Source organism: Rhagoletis zephyria, unplaced genomic scaffold (assembly GCF_001687245.7).
Source record: "Rhagoletis zephyria isolate East Lansing unplaced genomic scaffold, Rhagoletis_zephyria_1.1 Rzeph_scaffold_00008, whole genome shotgun sequence".
Classification (NCBI taxonomy): Eukaryota; Metazoa; Arthropoda; class Insecta; order Diptera; family Tephritidae; genus Rhagoletis; species Rhagoletis zephyria.
In genome coordinates this window covers 151628-168576 of record NW_016157092.1, presented here as the reverse complement: position 1 = coordinate 168576, position 16949 = coordinate 151628, and the positions used below count along the sequence as shown (strand labels likewise).

Here is a 16949-nt window from a genome sequence, read left to right as displayed (position 1 = left end):
CTTGAAACTTCAATATTTCGAAATTGAAGGACGCTAATTTACTCAAAATTGATACACCTCGGCTTACCATCTAGCGGAAGGTTTCGGAAGGGTGAAAAAACATATATTTAATACTTGCGCCGGGTATTTAATGTTCGGCTCCGCCCGAACTTAGACTTTCTTACTTGTTATAGTTGATATGTTTCAGATAATGTTTCATATGCCCAAGAAATTAATACAACAAAAAGATCAATCGCTTTACGGCATATCGCCGGGTCGTTACATACAAGTTGCGATAATAATATCATGATGGAGCTTAAATTATTCAAAATGAAGGCTGACGATTTTTTGTCGTGCGTTGTTAGTTATCTCGAAAATAACTTTCAGTTTAATAACAACAAATTTGCCTATAACTTACAATTATTGTTTCACAATTTACTGACATTGTTAAAGAGTTGTGCATGCGAGACATAGAGTTAGCTATATTTTTTAGCGAATTCTTAGTCTTTCAAAGTTTTTGCGTTTTGTTTGGCTTCTGTAGTTCTAATAAAAACCGACCATATTAATATTTTTTTAATATCTATAAGGTGAAGACATCGGCCTGTTACAATTTTATTATACGTATAGATACAGATTTCACTTATTTTATCAATTTAATACAATAAAATTTTTCAAACACGTGGCAACCCTCCCTAAAAATATTTTCGGCAGTAAAATTTCCTTAACCTCTTCAGTGTGATACCCATATTGCAATATTCAATTTATCTTATAAATTAAATTAAATTCAAATTTTCAAACAGGTGGCAACTCTACAAAATATTTTTGGCTGTGAGCCTTCTTAAGCCTCTTTCTTTTGACGCCCATATTACAATATTAATTTTTATACCCGAGCGCACTTGTGCACAAGGGTATTATAACTTTGTTCACATAACGGTTGTTTGTAACAGGCAAAACGAATCGAGATAGATATAGACAAATNCACGCCCACATCCCATATAACGGTAATTTCGAGAAATACGAAATCCTCGATAAATCAGTAAATATTAAAGCTAATTTATTCAAAATGGATGGTTGCAACAATTTTTTACCAAGAAATACGCTTATGATACAATTTTAGAAAATGGGCGTGGCACCGCCCACTTATGATCACATATATGTATTCGCTAACCGTTCTAGCAATTTGAACCAAACTCGGTATGGTTATTGTGATTGCCACATAAAAGCAAAGCGTTGAAAATTATTAAAATCGGACTAAAATCACGACCGCTTTTCATATAACGGTATATTTCAGAAATGCTTGAAACTGCAATATTTCGAAATTTAAGGACTTACTTAAACTGTAATTTTCAAACAGGTGGGTTCTATATTTTAAGCTAGACCTCTAGCAATACATCGGTGAAAACTGCATTCAAAATCCGTGCAAACATACCGACACACAGACAAAAATTCTAAAAATGGTAGATTTGGCTTCTGGTGCTCTAATAAAGACCCTCCCCAATAATATTTCTTTAATATCTATAATGTACTGACATCGACCTGTTACAATTTTGCACACACATGCTCTTCTCACACACACACCAGAAACACATTCAACTTGCACTCACTGCTCATACACATGTGTGTGCATAAGTGGAAAACAAACTCTGCTCACAGAAAAGTGTGTGCTGTTTGTTATTAAGCGCATGCACATGTGTGTGTGCCGATTTTTGTACAAATTTCTGCCCATGCACATGCACATAATATATTTTTAAAAGAATTTTTTATAAAACGTCATTTTTTGAAATACAATACAATAAACTTTGTGTAAAACTCAGGAAAATTCAAAATACAAAAAATAATTGTCGAATTACTTTGTATGGAAGAACTTGCGTGAAAAAAATTACCAAAAATCAATGCGATTTTCTAGCGACCTTCAAACTTGCACTTTGTTATATTATTTGTATGGGCTATAAAACTGCATACTTAGAATTTTTTTTTAATCTGAATAAAAAGTTGCAAATTTAGTGAATTTTCCTGAGTTTTGCACAAAGTTTAGAGATTTTATTATTATGTTTTCTGGTGTAGAATGAACAATATTTTTATAAAAAATTATCGAAAATAAATTAGAATAAAAAACTGCATATATTGCGAAAAGTTCACTGTGCCAATATTTCTGTTCGGCACTGTATGTTTTAAACAATTAATTTAAGATTTGAGTTAAGGCGCGTTCACCGTTCGTGTCCAGACAACTTTTTATTTGCTCTCAAAACATTTTTGCGGGGAGGGTGCTGAAGTACGGCTGTAGCAAACAGTTGATGATATTGTTTGCCTACATACGATTTTGAGGGCAAATAACACATGCAATTCGCTGCAAACGCATATAAATGAGAACGCGGCAACCCGAATCATCAAGTCGTTCGAACAGAAAATCAAAATCGATTTGATTCGAACAAAGAGTGTTCAGCACATTTTTGTCGCGCTCTCAGTCAGACAAGGTGGCAAAAGAACGCGTAAAATTACTAACAAAAAAGGCGTGAGTACTAGGTACTCATGAAATTTGATGTGTATACATATGCGAACGGCAAAGCATAAAAGTACGTTTACATAAAAATATAATCTCAATCAAAGCTCGTTAGCTGTCAAATTGGTTGTGCTTGTTATTCACACAACTCGAGGAAAAGTTAAACTTCTTCTCTGTGCCACCGTGATCACTTTTTTTGCAACACATATTAAGCCATTTAAATATATTTTAACTGAATATTTTATTAAAAATACCTTTACAAACCTATTTTCCTTACTAGCGTCAATTTTTGTTTACTTTAACATTTGACATTCCTCCTCTTCTTCGCAAGTATAATCGATAAAACTGGGTTGGACACCAAAAAGTTATCGGTTTAATCTGAGATATTTTTAATTATAATTTTGCATGGCTAATCTCTTTTTCTAATAACAGATTAGGGAGTCAAGCTCGAAAATTAGGATAATATTTTTATATATAAAGGCGTTAGGTTAGAAATTAAACATTAATTTCACTTAATTTTATTCATTTTGCTGATTTAATTTTTTTATTCATTTTCATTTTTAATTCTTTTAATACATGACATTATCGGTATGATTGATAAAATATACTTGTATATACTTGTGACTCCAGGGCGTTAAATTATCTTGGAAACACCGCATATAGGTAGATTTTCAAGTTTTATGCGGCAAAAAATATTTTATTGCCTCTATCTACTCAAAATTGTTTATCAAATGTAAAATTGAAATAATTTGTATTACAGATAGGTTATATTAATAAAATATATATATTAGCCAATAATTTACTATTTAAATATATTGACTACCTTTATTTATAAAATGTGTGTACACTATCATTGGTTAATTAGTTTTCGCTTTCAGAATCTTCGCTGGCCTCAAACTATTCCTTTGTCACATCTTTGACAACGGATTTAGAGGGTAACAGCAGCTTTATTGTGTCTGGGGAAAACGATTTGATATTTTTTCTTTTTTTGGTCATGAACCGAAATACTGCTTAAAAACGAGTCCGAGCTCACCAACAGCCGGTTATATATGTCACGGTTACATACTTCACGAGAAAACTTCCGGGAATAATTTTCTCGGTAGTGTTTGTTGTGGGCCTCTTGAGCCTCCCCGATAATTGTCCTATTGTTAATAAGGAATTAGTATCTTGTGCATTGTGGGTGTCATAGGATGCCATGCCGTCGTCGATTCGCCACTTCTCGCTCGCTATGTTTGAGTTCCGGTCGCTTAACGAAAAATTTTGCATGTGAAAGCAACAACAAAGTTAGCTAGCACGGATAGACGATAGCAAGTTTGGTTGTACCTCATTGAGTTCGTTCGTTTCGCCACTTGCTAACTGATGGCGAATCGATGACGGCTAATAATCAATTGTAGCGCATTTCCTCTTACTATGCATATGCCTAAATGTATGCAACCATTTGGCAAGCGAACACAGGGTGCTTCTAATGAAAATAAAAATTTTATGCTGAAATACACATGCTAAGCCCTTCGAAATTTTGTGCTGGGATATGCGTTACAGCTTCGCAAATTTTACCCCTACCGAAACCAAAGATGTATACACATCAAAAAGTGTCCGGACACGAACGGTGAATCCGCCTTTAGAATTCGAAGTGTATACGTTTCTTTACGCAAAGCACACATGTGCACGTGTTTTTTACCAAACGGCACACACATGTGATGTGAGCAAGCTTTTAATTTTTTATATGCACAGCACACGTGTGTGAGCGTAAAATATTAGGATGTGCTGCGCATGTGTGTGCAAATACGAACCCTGCAATTTTGTTATATGTATAGATTTCCGATTTGCAATGCCTAGAAACAAATATAATAAATTAATAAATAATTCAATCGAATATTGATTAATCGAACCCTTCCAATTCGAAAAATTTGAGAATCGACATTCGATTTTTCCTCAATTGATGCATATTGAACTACGGTTTGCCCAGGAAAATCTATAAAATGTTAAAGAAATTTTGATTTGAGGTCAGTACAAAAAAAAAAATAACTTAAGAGAGAAAAGACCAAAGATTTAAATGACCTGCCTATCCTTCTCCTCCAACTACAGGGCCCCCAAGCTAAGCCTCTTGAAAATAACTGTATATATCACTACAACAAAAAAGCAAAACAGTGGAGTTCCAAACTTTATGTAAATTATCATAAAACATGTTCAATGCTTAATTACTCTTTTGCATGTATGCAGTTTAGTAAGTAAATTTTTTCTAAAAAGAGTAATGAAGAAGGTATATATAGTCAGCGAAAACAAAAAAAATATAAACAAGTAAAGTTCTATAAGTTCGGGAGAAACTAAACTTTAAATAACCGGCGCAGGATTAAATTATCGGCGTTTTCGTTTGTCTGAAACTTAGCGTTATACGGTAAGCGGGTGTAATTTTAGTCCGATTGGATTAATTTTCAACAAATTGCTTTTCCGTACCAAGGTTATTAGGTGCACCGAGTTTGATGGAAATTGATAAATCGGTTACCGAGATACACATTTGTGGTCATAAGTGGGCGGCGCCACGCCTATTATCCAAAAATTTATAACATTCTAATTTTATGCTAAGTGGTTATTGCAATAATCGATTTTAAGTTAATTACCTCCAGTACACGGAAGGACGGACGGACGGACGGACGGAAAATCAGATATGGCTTAATCGACTTCTCTTTTCATTCTGATCATTTATGTGTACATTGAAAGCTGAGCTCACTTAATTGAGACGTTCTAAATTTAATGACATCCCCCGTTTTACCAGATTGCCTCCGGTTTTCGAGATAATGGTATTTGAAAATTTTATTAAACTTTAACTATTTTACTAATAACTCCCTCAGTTTTGAAGTTATTTTAATAAAATTTTGCACTTAACGGTTTTTTAATATTACCTTAATTATTCCTTATATACATTTGTCCATATCTATCTCGATTCGTTTTGACTGTTACGAACAACCGATATGTGAACCAAGATAATAAACCCTTGTGCACAAGTGCGCGCGGGTATAAAAAAAGCCCGCATTGCAACAAAACATATGTATGTTCGTAAGCTCCATTTATAATACACTTCTGAGAATAGTGGTTAATTTTGAAGTAAAACATTAAATAGGGCCAACGTTGAGCTTTCTCTAGACATTAAATGAAAAAAATTGTATGACTATGTTGAGCATTAAAGACTACCCATGTCATTGTGTTTGTTGGCGCCGTGCATAAAGCAATAGGAAATAACGCCATGTGGCTTTACTTCACTTCACATTGAGAAATATGGCCATATTTTTGCATAAGGGTCTTATTTCTCACTGTGAAAGTTAAATAAAGCCATTAAGGCGTTATTGCACCTTTGTTAATTTTTTTGTAATATGTACCTAGTTTACAGCTGGTGTGCATGTTTAAGGTACAACTTGCAAAAAACGTCCAAAAGCCCAGCACGGGTACCAAATCGGCGCGTTTTTATCCCTCATTTAACAATGCGGAGGTGGAGGGTTAATATTGTTTGCCGTGTAAAATTTATTAAGAAAACACTTTTCTAATAATGCTCTTTTTTATAAGCTCTTCCACGCTCAAAATGCACTAAATTACCAATATTCTCTTTTGAAACACTAGTAACATATATTATTAAAAAACTTTCTCAGAATGCACATACATTTTACAACAGAAGATTGTTTATTTTGTTATTAAAAAACAAGTAAAAAATATTCCCGGACTGAAGCGAGAAAATGCAGTGGTGCTGCCACTTTATTTATATTTCGTAATAATTCAGTTTTCCTTAGTTCGCATCTGCAATGTTGAGAACTCTTCGGTTTCTTCATTAAAACTTTTACACAAACTTTAATTTGTATATATATCTTATCGATTTGAAAGAAAATCTCATAGATATATCGCAAATTTAATAATATACAGAATGATTTCAAAATTTTAATTCTGTGGGAAAACGTAATCAAAGTTTGATCAGTTCATACAGTTGGTATACCAAAAGAATAGTTACAACTTTTATTAAAAAAATCGCTCTTTAACAATTACTTTTTTGACTTTTATTTAATTACTCCTTAAATAACCGTTATTTCTGACTTTTATTTTATAAACCCAAATAACAATTATTTTTGATTTGTATCTAAATAATCTGAAAATATCAAATATTTTTGATTTTGAAATTATATGTCTTAGATAACAGTTACCGAAGATTTTTATATATAAACTCATAAATATAAATCAGTCACTGTTCTTTATTTTTTAAATCATACTTATAAAAGACACTTTATAAATCGAAGTAAACTTTTTTCCCAACATCTTAATAACAGCGAAAAATGATACATGACTTTTGTACAAATGATTTAATAAATAAAAGTCGGTGACTGATTTACATATATTGATGACTTTTGAAAGTAAAATTCACTGACCCCTCCCCCTACCTGGCTACGCCCATGATTGTACATATAGTTAAATAAACGCTTTCAACATTTACGCCGAAGCTGCTTACCTCTATTTGAAATTAAAGATTATACTTATGTTCCAAATTAAACTGTGACAGGTGTGACTTTGTGACGGGTGTGCCAAGTTGAGCATGAATAAATAAATACACATTATTCGACTATTAAACTAACTTTAATTCTCAAAAAACCGGATTTTGCAAATTCACAAAAGATGCTGCCATCTAAGGACGGGATAACCCTTATTCGTACTCTTCATCTCCACTGACTGAGTAGATGTCACTGCAAAGTACATTATTTTTAAATAGTCCTACACTTTTCGAGAGGCTTTTACTTGTCAACCCGATTGCATATATTTGCCTGTGTTATAGTGATACTTTCGTCATCGTTGTGCAAGACATATTTCCCTTCAAACAAAATAAGTTTTGTGTGTATTTTGGGACGGGCGTGACATAAAATATGGTTTAATAACAACGATAACAATAGAATGGCATATCGTCACTACATACCAATAAAGGCGCGCTAGTGTTTTGACGGCGAAAATTACTCGTATTTCGTTACGAAAAAGACGCTTAAGGAAAACTTCGGTGAAGAAAAACGCGAAACCTAGTCGACGGCGAAGTAAGACACGCAAACATAGATTTATACCTAGCCAAGAACTGTCACTTCAGCATCATTCCCTAACAACACTTTGGGGAATTTACATACAGTTACACCTGCAAACATAGTCGACCAGGAAAATAAGTTTACGGATCTTCCTTGGCCATCAAATATTTTAACGCGGCTTTCTTCGCCGTCAACTATGTTAAGAGTCTTTCTTCGTTGAAATTCTCTTTATGCGTCTTTTTTCGCATTTAACTTTTGAGCTCGCACCTTTATTCGTATCTAGGGACGATATGTTAGTGTTTGGCCGAGCTTCTTCTCCGATTTGTGGCGTGCGCCTTGGTGTTGTTACACGCCGACTCCGGACGGCGATTGTATTTTATGTGAACCTGTTTTTCGTGGCAAAAATACACACGGATGTTTGCCATTGCCTGCCGAGGGGCGAAAAAAACCGTTTTTGTTTTTTAATTTTTGATGTTGGGTTAACCGCGCTTGAACCCAGGCCATGCGGTATGGTAGCGCGCACTGCTAACTACTACACACAGCGGCCGCCTTTGCTTTAATATATAAAAAATATTCCCAAAAAACTTGACGTCAAAATTTGTCGACATATTTTGACAGCTTTATCTCCTTTATCCATACTTTTACCGCTAATATCATGTGCCAAAAAGACAGATCGCCGATTTAGCAGCACTCATACACGACTAAAGACCTATCCCGATCGAAATCCGTCAATATAGCGCTCTTTAATCTTGTCTGACAATGCGCTTTCACTTATTTGACGACAAATGCCTTTGAATTTGACATAGTAAAAATAAGCCGTTACCCTGTTAAAATGCTGAACGTAAAAAGACAGTAAGATACGAAAATCAGTCTTGTCGATTTTGGCGAAAATTAATATATCATATGAGTTTGTAAGTGGTACAACCTTAAGTAAAAAAATATCTGATTTTAAGATAAATTTCCAAATTGTGGCTTTCAGTCTTAAAGTTAAATTTGTTTACTTTTACTTACTAGGAATTATACAGGCAAATTCTTAAGTTTATTTTCATTTCGTTCGGTATCGATTACCGTGTAATATGTATCTGTTATGTCAGAAGTAAAAGTTACACTCCAATTTGGCATTAATTTGTTGTATTCTTCTTCGTCTTTTGGTCCAAAATACAAACCCTCACGGCACGGCACTAGGACGTAGGATTTGTGTCCTCAATATAAAACTTCAGTATTATAATCGCTTACAGCCAGTTTCACGAAAGCAATTTAAATGAAAAATAGTTTTTTTGAAGTGAAACTTCTTTAGCGGCGGTTGGTTGGGAGTAAATTGGCAAATTCAGCGGAAATTGCACACGGATCTGGTTGGAAAGGAGATGATGCAACGGAAGTGATGCAACGGAAATGATGCAACGGAAATGGTGCAACGGAAATGGTTGGGGCTGAAACAAGTGCTTCTAATGCGTATGCATATGGTATAAATTTAACAAAAATTTGCTAACAAAAGGTTAAAGAATAACACTTTGAAAAAGACCAATACAAGAATGAAAGTAAAGGTGACTACGTACATAAATGAAGAAAAGGTAAAAATAACAACAAAAAACAAAGATGCGTAAAGATAAAGGCAAAAATGAAGACCAAGGTATATCTAAACACTTTACATATATATATAAGAACAAATGTGAAGGGGAATATGTAGCTGAAAAAAATGATGAGCATAAAAGTAAAGACAAAGAGGAGGATGAGGATACCGATAAAAGCAAAGATGAAGACATGGAAAGAAAGATTAAAATATAGGTAATTAAAGAGGAAAGGATATAGAGAGAGACACAGAGACTCAATCTGGGAACTATTTCTGGATTTTAGAGATTTTCGGGATTCTCGAGACCTATCGATAAAATAATCGATATTTTTATCGGTTTTGTTATCGATTTTGCTATCGATGTTTATCGATTTGATATCGATATTTACCGATTTTGTTATCGATATTCATCGATTTTGTTATCGATAATTATCGATATTTATCGACTTTGTTAGCGATATTTATCAATTTTGTTATCGATTTTAATATCGATATTTATCCGATTTTGTTATCGATATTTATCTATTTTTTATCGATATTTATCGATTTTGTTATCGATATTTATCGATTTTGTTATCGATATTTGTTGGTTTTCGTAAAGCAAAGAAATGAATGCTGCTTTTATTTAGTTGAAAAACAGTTGCTATTATATACATACATATGTATAGATATATTCCAAAAGATAATATGACAGGGTTGTAATTATTGGTATTGAAACCTCAATTAGAATGTACATTTTTAACACCCTAATGAATTTACAAATTGTGCATGTTTTGCTTTTGATACATTTTTGGTAAAGATATCTGCTACCATATTTTCGGTTGATAAGTAATTTAGATCTATATAACCTTTCTTTATAATTTCTCTGATGAAATGGTATCTTATGTCTATATGTTTGCTACGCGCATGATACACTGGGTTTTTGTTAAACTGTTGCGCGCTGAGGTTGTCACCGAATATTGTTGTTGGTATTTTCTCGTCACCACACCCAATTTCTATTATTAATTTTCTTAAGTGAATTGCTTCTCTCACAGCTGACGCAATCGCCATATACTCCGCTTCAGTGCTACTCAGCGCCACGCTGTGCTGCTTTTCTGCCTTCCATCAGATCGGACCTTCTGCCAAACAAAATACGTAACCCGNAATAACACTTTGAAAAAGACCAATACAAGAATGAAAGTAAAGGTGACTACGTACATAAATGAAGAAAAGGTAAAAATAACAACAAAAAACAAAGATGCGTAAAGATAAAGGCAAAAATGAAGACCAAGGTATATCTAAACACTTTACATATATATATAAGAACAAATGTGAAGGGGAATATGTAGCTGAAAAAAATGATGAGCATAAAAGTAAAGACAAAGAGGAGGATGAGGATACCGATAAAAGCAAAGATGAAGACATGGAAAGAAAGATTAAAATATAGGTAATTAAAGAGGAAAGGATATAGAGAGAGACACAGAGACTCAATCTGGGAACTATTTCTGGATTTTAGAGATTTTCGGGATTCTCGAGACCTATCGATAAAATAATCGATATTTTTATCGGTTTTGTTATCGATTTTGCTATCGATGTTTATCGATTTGATATCGATATTTACCGATTTTGTTATCGATATTCATCGATTTTGTTATCGATAATTATCGATATTTATCGACTTTGTTAGCGATATTTATCAATTTTGTTATCGATTTTAATATCGATATTTATCCGATTTTGTTATCGATATTTATCTATTTTTTATCGATATTTATCGATTTTGTTATCGATATTTATCGATTTTGTTATCGATATTTGTTGGTTTTCGTAAAGCAAAGAAATGAATGCTGCTTTTATTTAGTTGAAAAACAGTTGCTATTATATACATACATATGTATAGATATATTCCAAAAGATAATATGACAGGGTTGTAATTATTGGTATTGAAACCTCAATTAGAATGTACATTTTTAACACCCTAATGAATTTACAAATTGTGCATGTTTTGCTTTTGATACATTTTTGGTAAAGATATCTGCTACCATATTTTCGGTTGATAAGTAATTTAGATCTATATAACCTTTCTTTATAATTTCTCTGATGAAATGGTATCTTATGTCTATATGTTTGCTACGCGCATGATACACTGGGTTTTTGTTAAACTGTTGCGCGCTGAGGTTGTCACCGAATATTGTTGTTGGTATTTTCTCGTCACCACACCCAATTTCTATTATTAATTTTCTTAAGTGAATTGCTTCTCTCACAGCTGACGCAATCGCCATATACTCCGCTTCAGTGCTACTCAGCGCCACGCTGTGCTGCTTTTCTGCCTTCCATCAGATCGGACCTTCTGCCAAACAAAATACGTAACCCGGATATGATTCGCGATCAGATTTGTCACCACCCCAGTCTGCATCCACGTAACCGGTCAACGCCTGCCCAGCTTCGTGGTAATGTAACTTTTTACTTATAGTTGTTGCCAGGTATCTCATTACCTGTTTCACTCCTGACATGTGTTCAACGTGTGGGTTTGTAGATCGCTGCGCTAGTTTCGCCACCGAATGCAAAATGTCCGGCCTTGTTGTGAGCCCTATCCACATTATCGCACCAACTACCGATTGATACGCTTTTATATCTACATTCTTACAAGTTGTGTTATCGCATGCAATTTGATGACCGGCATTTAACGGCGTAGCTGCCGATCTACAATTTCGGATGCCTTGTTGCATCAAAAGCTCTCGGATGTACTGCTGCTGATCAATAGTGATGTCACCAAGATCACCTTGACGTTCAATGCGCATACCTAAAAACATATGCAGGGGGCCTCCATCTACACACTCAAATCTCCCAGAAATACGTGCTTTTATATTAACCAAAAGGTCGATTGTCTGACTTGCAATAATTATATCGTCGACATAAATTAAAATAAAATTTAAACTATCTTTACCTTGTTGACGGTACAAGCACGGCTCATTGTCACAGGGAACAAAACCAATTTCACGAAGCACGCTGTCTAGTCTCGCGTTCCATTCCCTTCCTGACTGTTTTAACCCATATATGGCCTTTTTCAATTATTTGTGAGGGTTATAATTGTTAACAAAGCCTTCTGGTTGATTAATATACACTATCTTTCAAGTCGCTATTAAGATATGCCGTCGCGACGCGTCGTTACGTCTATTTGATGCATATATAATTTCAATTCTACAGCAAGAGCAATCACTAAACGGATTGTTTCGAATCTACAGACGGGCGCGAAAGTTTCGTTGTAGTTTACACCCCACCACAGCCTTTGGCCACTAAACGGGCTTTGTACTTTTTAACATTCCCGATCTCGTCTCGCTTAAGGGTATAAACCTATCTATGTTTTTTCGGACGACCTTTATTGCCTGAGCGAATTAACCGCGGTCTACCTTGACCTATTTTCGTTGGCGTATTGCTTTTATTTTCGCAACTATTCTTATCACACACTTCATCATTGCTGCTCTTCCCACATTCTCATTGAATAGAACATCCCGACTCTCAATCACTTTTTGTGTCTCTTTATCAAATAATCGGTAAGCTTTTGAGACTAATGAGTATCCTACCATGATGTACTCTTTGCCTTTAGCTTCAAATTTAGTTTTATATGCTTTTTTTAACGCAACTGCGATTGATCCAAACGTTCTGAGATGACCAACATGTGGTTTTCTGCGGCTCCAAATCTCGTACGGTGTTTTTGTACCAAGGGCTTTTGAAGGGCACCTGTTTCTTAAATACACTGCTGTCGCTATTGCTTCTGCCCATAATTTCGAACTCAAACCTGCATGGACTAACATACACCGCGCCATTTCAACGAGTGTGCGATTAGCGCGCTCAGCCACACCATTCTGCTGAGGTGTATAGGGAACCGATAATTCTCGACGAATGCCATGCTCCTGTAAATACTCTGTAAAATCTTGATTTACATATTCACGGCCGTTGTCACTGCGTAAAACTTTTATCATGCGCCCTGTTTGTCGTTAAACTTGCTGTCTAATAACCTTAAATTTTGCAAGTACTTCGGACTTTGCTTTTAAAAAATATACAAACATCCGCCTTGAACTATCGTCGATGAATGTAAGGAAATATCGACTACCGTCTAATGAAGATATGTTTATTGGGCCGCAAACGTTGCTATGGACTAACTCCAACAACTCTTTAGATCTGCTTTCAGAATTGGGAAAATGAAGCATATGTATTTNAATACCACGAATCACGTCGTACTTTATTAAATAGTTTAAAGATTGGTAATTCAGGTGGCCGTACTTGTTGTGCCACATTTCTATATTATCTGCCGCAGCGAATATGCGTTCTGTATGACTTGAAACCAAAACAAATTTTCGCGTTTTTCTGCTTTTAGAATTATCGAATTCGCCTTATTCTTTATGAGGGCTAACTCCGCCGTGAAAGTTGCTTCCAAACCGCTGTCGACTGCTTTGCTCACCGATATAAAGTTTGCTTTCAGCTGTGGTGAATATAGAACGTTCTTTAAGATGATTTCTCTGTCACCGCAAATGAGCTTTACATCGCCTATGCCTTGAGCTTCTATGTACGCGTCTCCTGCTAACATTATGTTCTCTTTATGTTCGCTGAGCTTGACAAATAACCTTTCGTTGTTACACATATGGGATGTAGCCCCACTGTCAAGATACCACGATGACGTATTTAAAGCTTTGATTTCTGCTAAGCCAGCCATGGAAAAAGACAATTGTTCACCTTTCTTCTTCTTCTCACATTTGCTGGCGTAGTGGTCTTTTTTCCCACATACAAAACGTTTGCCGGAGAACTGATATTTCTCTTTATAAGCTTTTTGTTTTTTCTGTAGTGTATTGCTGATTCCGAACGCTTGCTGAGGATTTTCCAATGACGAATCACTATGCTGACTTCGTCTTTCTCCTTTTTCCAGAAGTTTCACTTTGAGTGCGTTGTACTTCGGAAGTTCATCGCGTGTCTAAATAGCGATTACAAAATTCTCCAAATCTTTTGGTAAGCTCGCTAACAGAATGATAGTCAGCAATTCCTCTTGAAGTTCAATACCGGCTTCGGACAACTTTCCAGCAATCTCCGCGAAGGAATTTAAGTACACCGTCATACCTTCGCCATCCCGCATCCGCAAGTTTAGCAATTTTTTATATAACGCTACCTTCTGTACTGGCCCCTGTGGCTTGTACACCTCCTGCAGTTGTTGCCATGCTTGTGCAGACGTCTTAGCCTCTTTTAAATTAGTTGGTTCGGCTTCACGCTCAAAACTATTGCGGCCAGAGCCTTATCGTCCAGCGACTCCTACTCTGCTTTTTGTTCCACTGTCATCGAAGGATCCAACTTTATCTGTCCATTGACCACCTTCCAGTAACCGCTGTGGATCAGGATGCGGCGCATTTGAACGCTCCATGAGTCAAAATTCGTATTATCCAATTTATCGATTGAATACAATGAAGACGCCATCGTGCCTAAGCGCGTTTTATAGTATTACCATTAAATTCTTTAAATAACTTACGCAGAGTGATGTTTTTTTTTTTTGCGGGACTGAGCCCATAACCTGTTGTTTTTCGTAAAGCAAAGAAATGAATGCTGCTTTTATTTAGTTGAAAAACAGTTGGTATTATATACATACATAGTGATAGAACTTTTTAGAAAAGTATCGATACAAGTACTCATATAGAATACTCTAAAAAAGAATCGATGCCAGTACTCATACTTGCAAAAAAGTATCGATAATACTCGTACTTGCAAGTATTCTCAAAGCAAACGCAAAAAGGAAAAAAAATCAGATTGCTTTGCTTTTTCACCCTTCCTATTTGTAAATTGAATAGTGACTGTTTTTAATAATTTTAATCTAATCTAAAGGAGTTTTTGGAATAAACTTCCAATAAGATTAATTTTACACGCGTAAATTAAATGTTTATAGCAAAAAGCTTATTTCAAGTTTTTAAAAGGAAATCTATATATTAATACGCTAACATAAATTTTGTCTCCGTTCGTTTGGCGATTCTACCGAACCGATTTCAAAACCAAGAACACCTTTGGAAAGGCATTTTTATGGTTTCACAATTGGTTGAAAATTACGGCCAAAACCGTCGTTTAAACATTTTCGTTTTGTGTATAGATGTTGCTGCAATATGTTCAATGTTTCGCATGTTGTTTCACTTCACATTTGAAATTAAGCTTTGAAATAAAGATAAATATGAAGATGTAGAAATAAATGATAACGATGAAGTCAAAAAAAAAGAAGGCAAAAGTGAAGATAAAGACGAAAATGGAGACAATGGGTAGGTTCAGAAAGCGCAGCAGTTGAGCGCAACCGTTGCTAAAAAAATCAGTGACAGTAATGCGTCTTCTGAACGGCTTGATATATTATCTGTCAAATTCAAAACACACAACATGTTGTCTCAAATGATCACAAAAATATTACTATCATCTGACACGCATCTGTTCAGTTGATCAGAAATACAAAACAGACAGAAAAACAAACGCGTTCAGAGGGTGCAATCGCAACAGTTACTGAGCTGTTGCGCCTTCTGAACGTGCCCAATGACAGATACATAAGAATTAGGGTAACTGAGAGGGTAAGAACATTTTTTGAATTTATGAAGTGAAACTTCTTTAGCGGCAGTTGGTTGGTTGGAAGTAAATTGTCAAATTCAAGGGAAATAATGCACATGGAAATGGTTCTCAGCGGTTTAGCGGTTTGAGAATGAAAACAAAAACAAAGATGCCTAGAGATACAGGCAAAAATGAAGACCAAAGTAGATTTAAACCAGGGTTTGAAAAACTGTCAGCACAGCAGCAACAGCACTACTGTTTTTGCTTTTGCTTCGCTTTGAAATTTTTGATTTTCATTCAAACTGATTTGCTTTCGCTGTGACTTTGAAAATTTTATTTTGCTTTTTTGTCGGCAGTTTATTGAAAACAATTTAGTAAGTTGAATTTACTGCTTTTGATTTGCTGTGATAGCACTTTTCTTGTGCTGTGATTTGCTTGAATGTCCTGTGCACATGAAGCTTTGCAGCATGGTGTATTATCGCTGACTAGCCAGGAGTGAGTACACACAAAATTTGCAGAATCAATTCCTTTGCCTTGACCTTTCGCTAGCGCTTATCTCGTGTGAAATTGGCGATTACCAATCGCTAGCGAATTGCCTAACAATCGGTAATGCATCGTCGTAGTTAGCTTATGGTCGCCTCTTGTCACCAGTTCAACTAAAGGTTAGTGCATTTGTGCATGCATAGATATTTCTGCCGATTTGATGTTTCACGGTCAAGTGATAGTCGAATTGCTGTTGCTTTGTTGCCGCTGCGCTGTCGTTGTGCTTTCACATATTGTTTTTTAACTGTTTGGTTGCTTTCGAAATTTTACAGCAAAACGACAGCCAAAGCATTTGCTTTTTTCCGAATTGCTGTTGCTTTGCTTTCGATATCATACATGCCGAAGTCAAAGCCATCGTATATACTTACAAGTATGGAATCCTATGCCCCTTTTTGTCTATTCTCTTTCTAACAGCGGACGTGCCTGCCAAACAGCGGACGTGCCTGCCAAACTGAAAAGCATGAAGGCGGCAGTGTTTGACAGGCACGTTCGACGATGCGAACGGCAATGGAAGGTAAGAAATGGAAGATGGATGACATGAGAATGAAAGAATTATGAAATAGCAGAATGTCGAACCAAAACGAATTTCAAAAATCTGACAATGCGAATGACGTCAAAATGAAAGAAATGCAAAATACCGAAATGTCGAAACAGAAGAAATAGATGACAGCCACGTGTTCAAGGGTTTCGTGCAACAAAAAGAGTTGTTGTGTTGCGCCATTCAATATTAAAAAAAAGTAATGTGGTTAAATACGCTTTTCTATTAAGTTGAAAA

At 35.3% G+C, this 16949-nt stretch overlaps 1 long non-coding RNA gene across 1 annotated transcript in view; it reads left to right on the top strand.

Annotated features, from left to right (window-relative positions):
* The first annotated feature begins 1971 nt into the window (after nt 1–1971).
* The window catches only part of LOC108358040 (uncharacterized), an 18219-nt gene continuing 3241 nt past the window's right edge, over nt 1972–16949 (top strand). The window contains exons 1-2 of the long non-coding RNA XR_001846699.1: nt 1972–1982; nt 12678–12688. This is a non-coding gene — a long non-coding RNA (uncharacterized LOC108358040). The remainder of the gene's footprint in view (nt 1983–12677; nt 12689–16949) is intronic.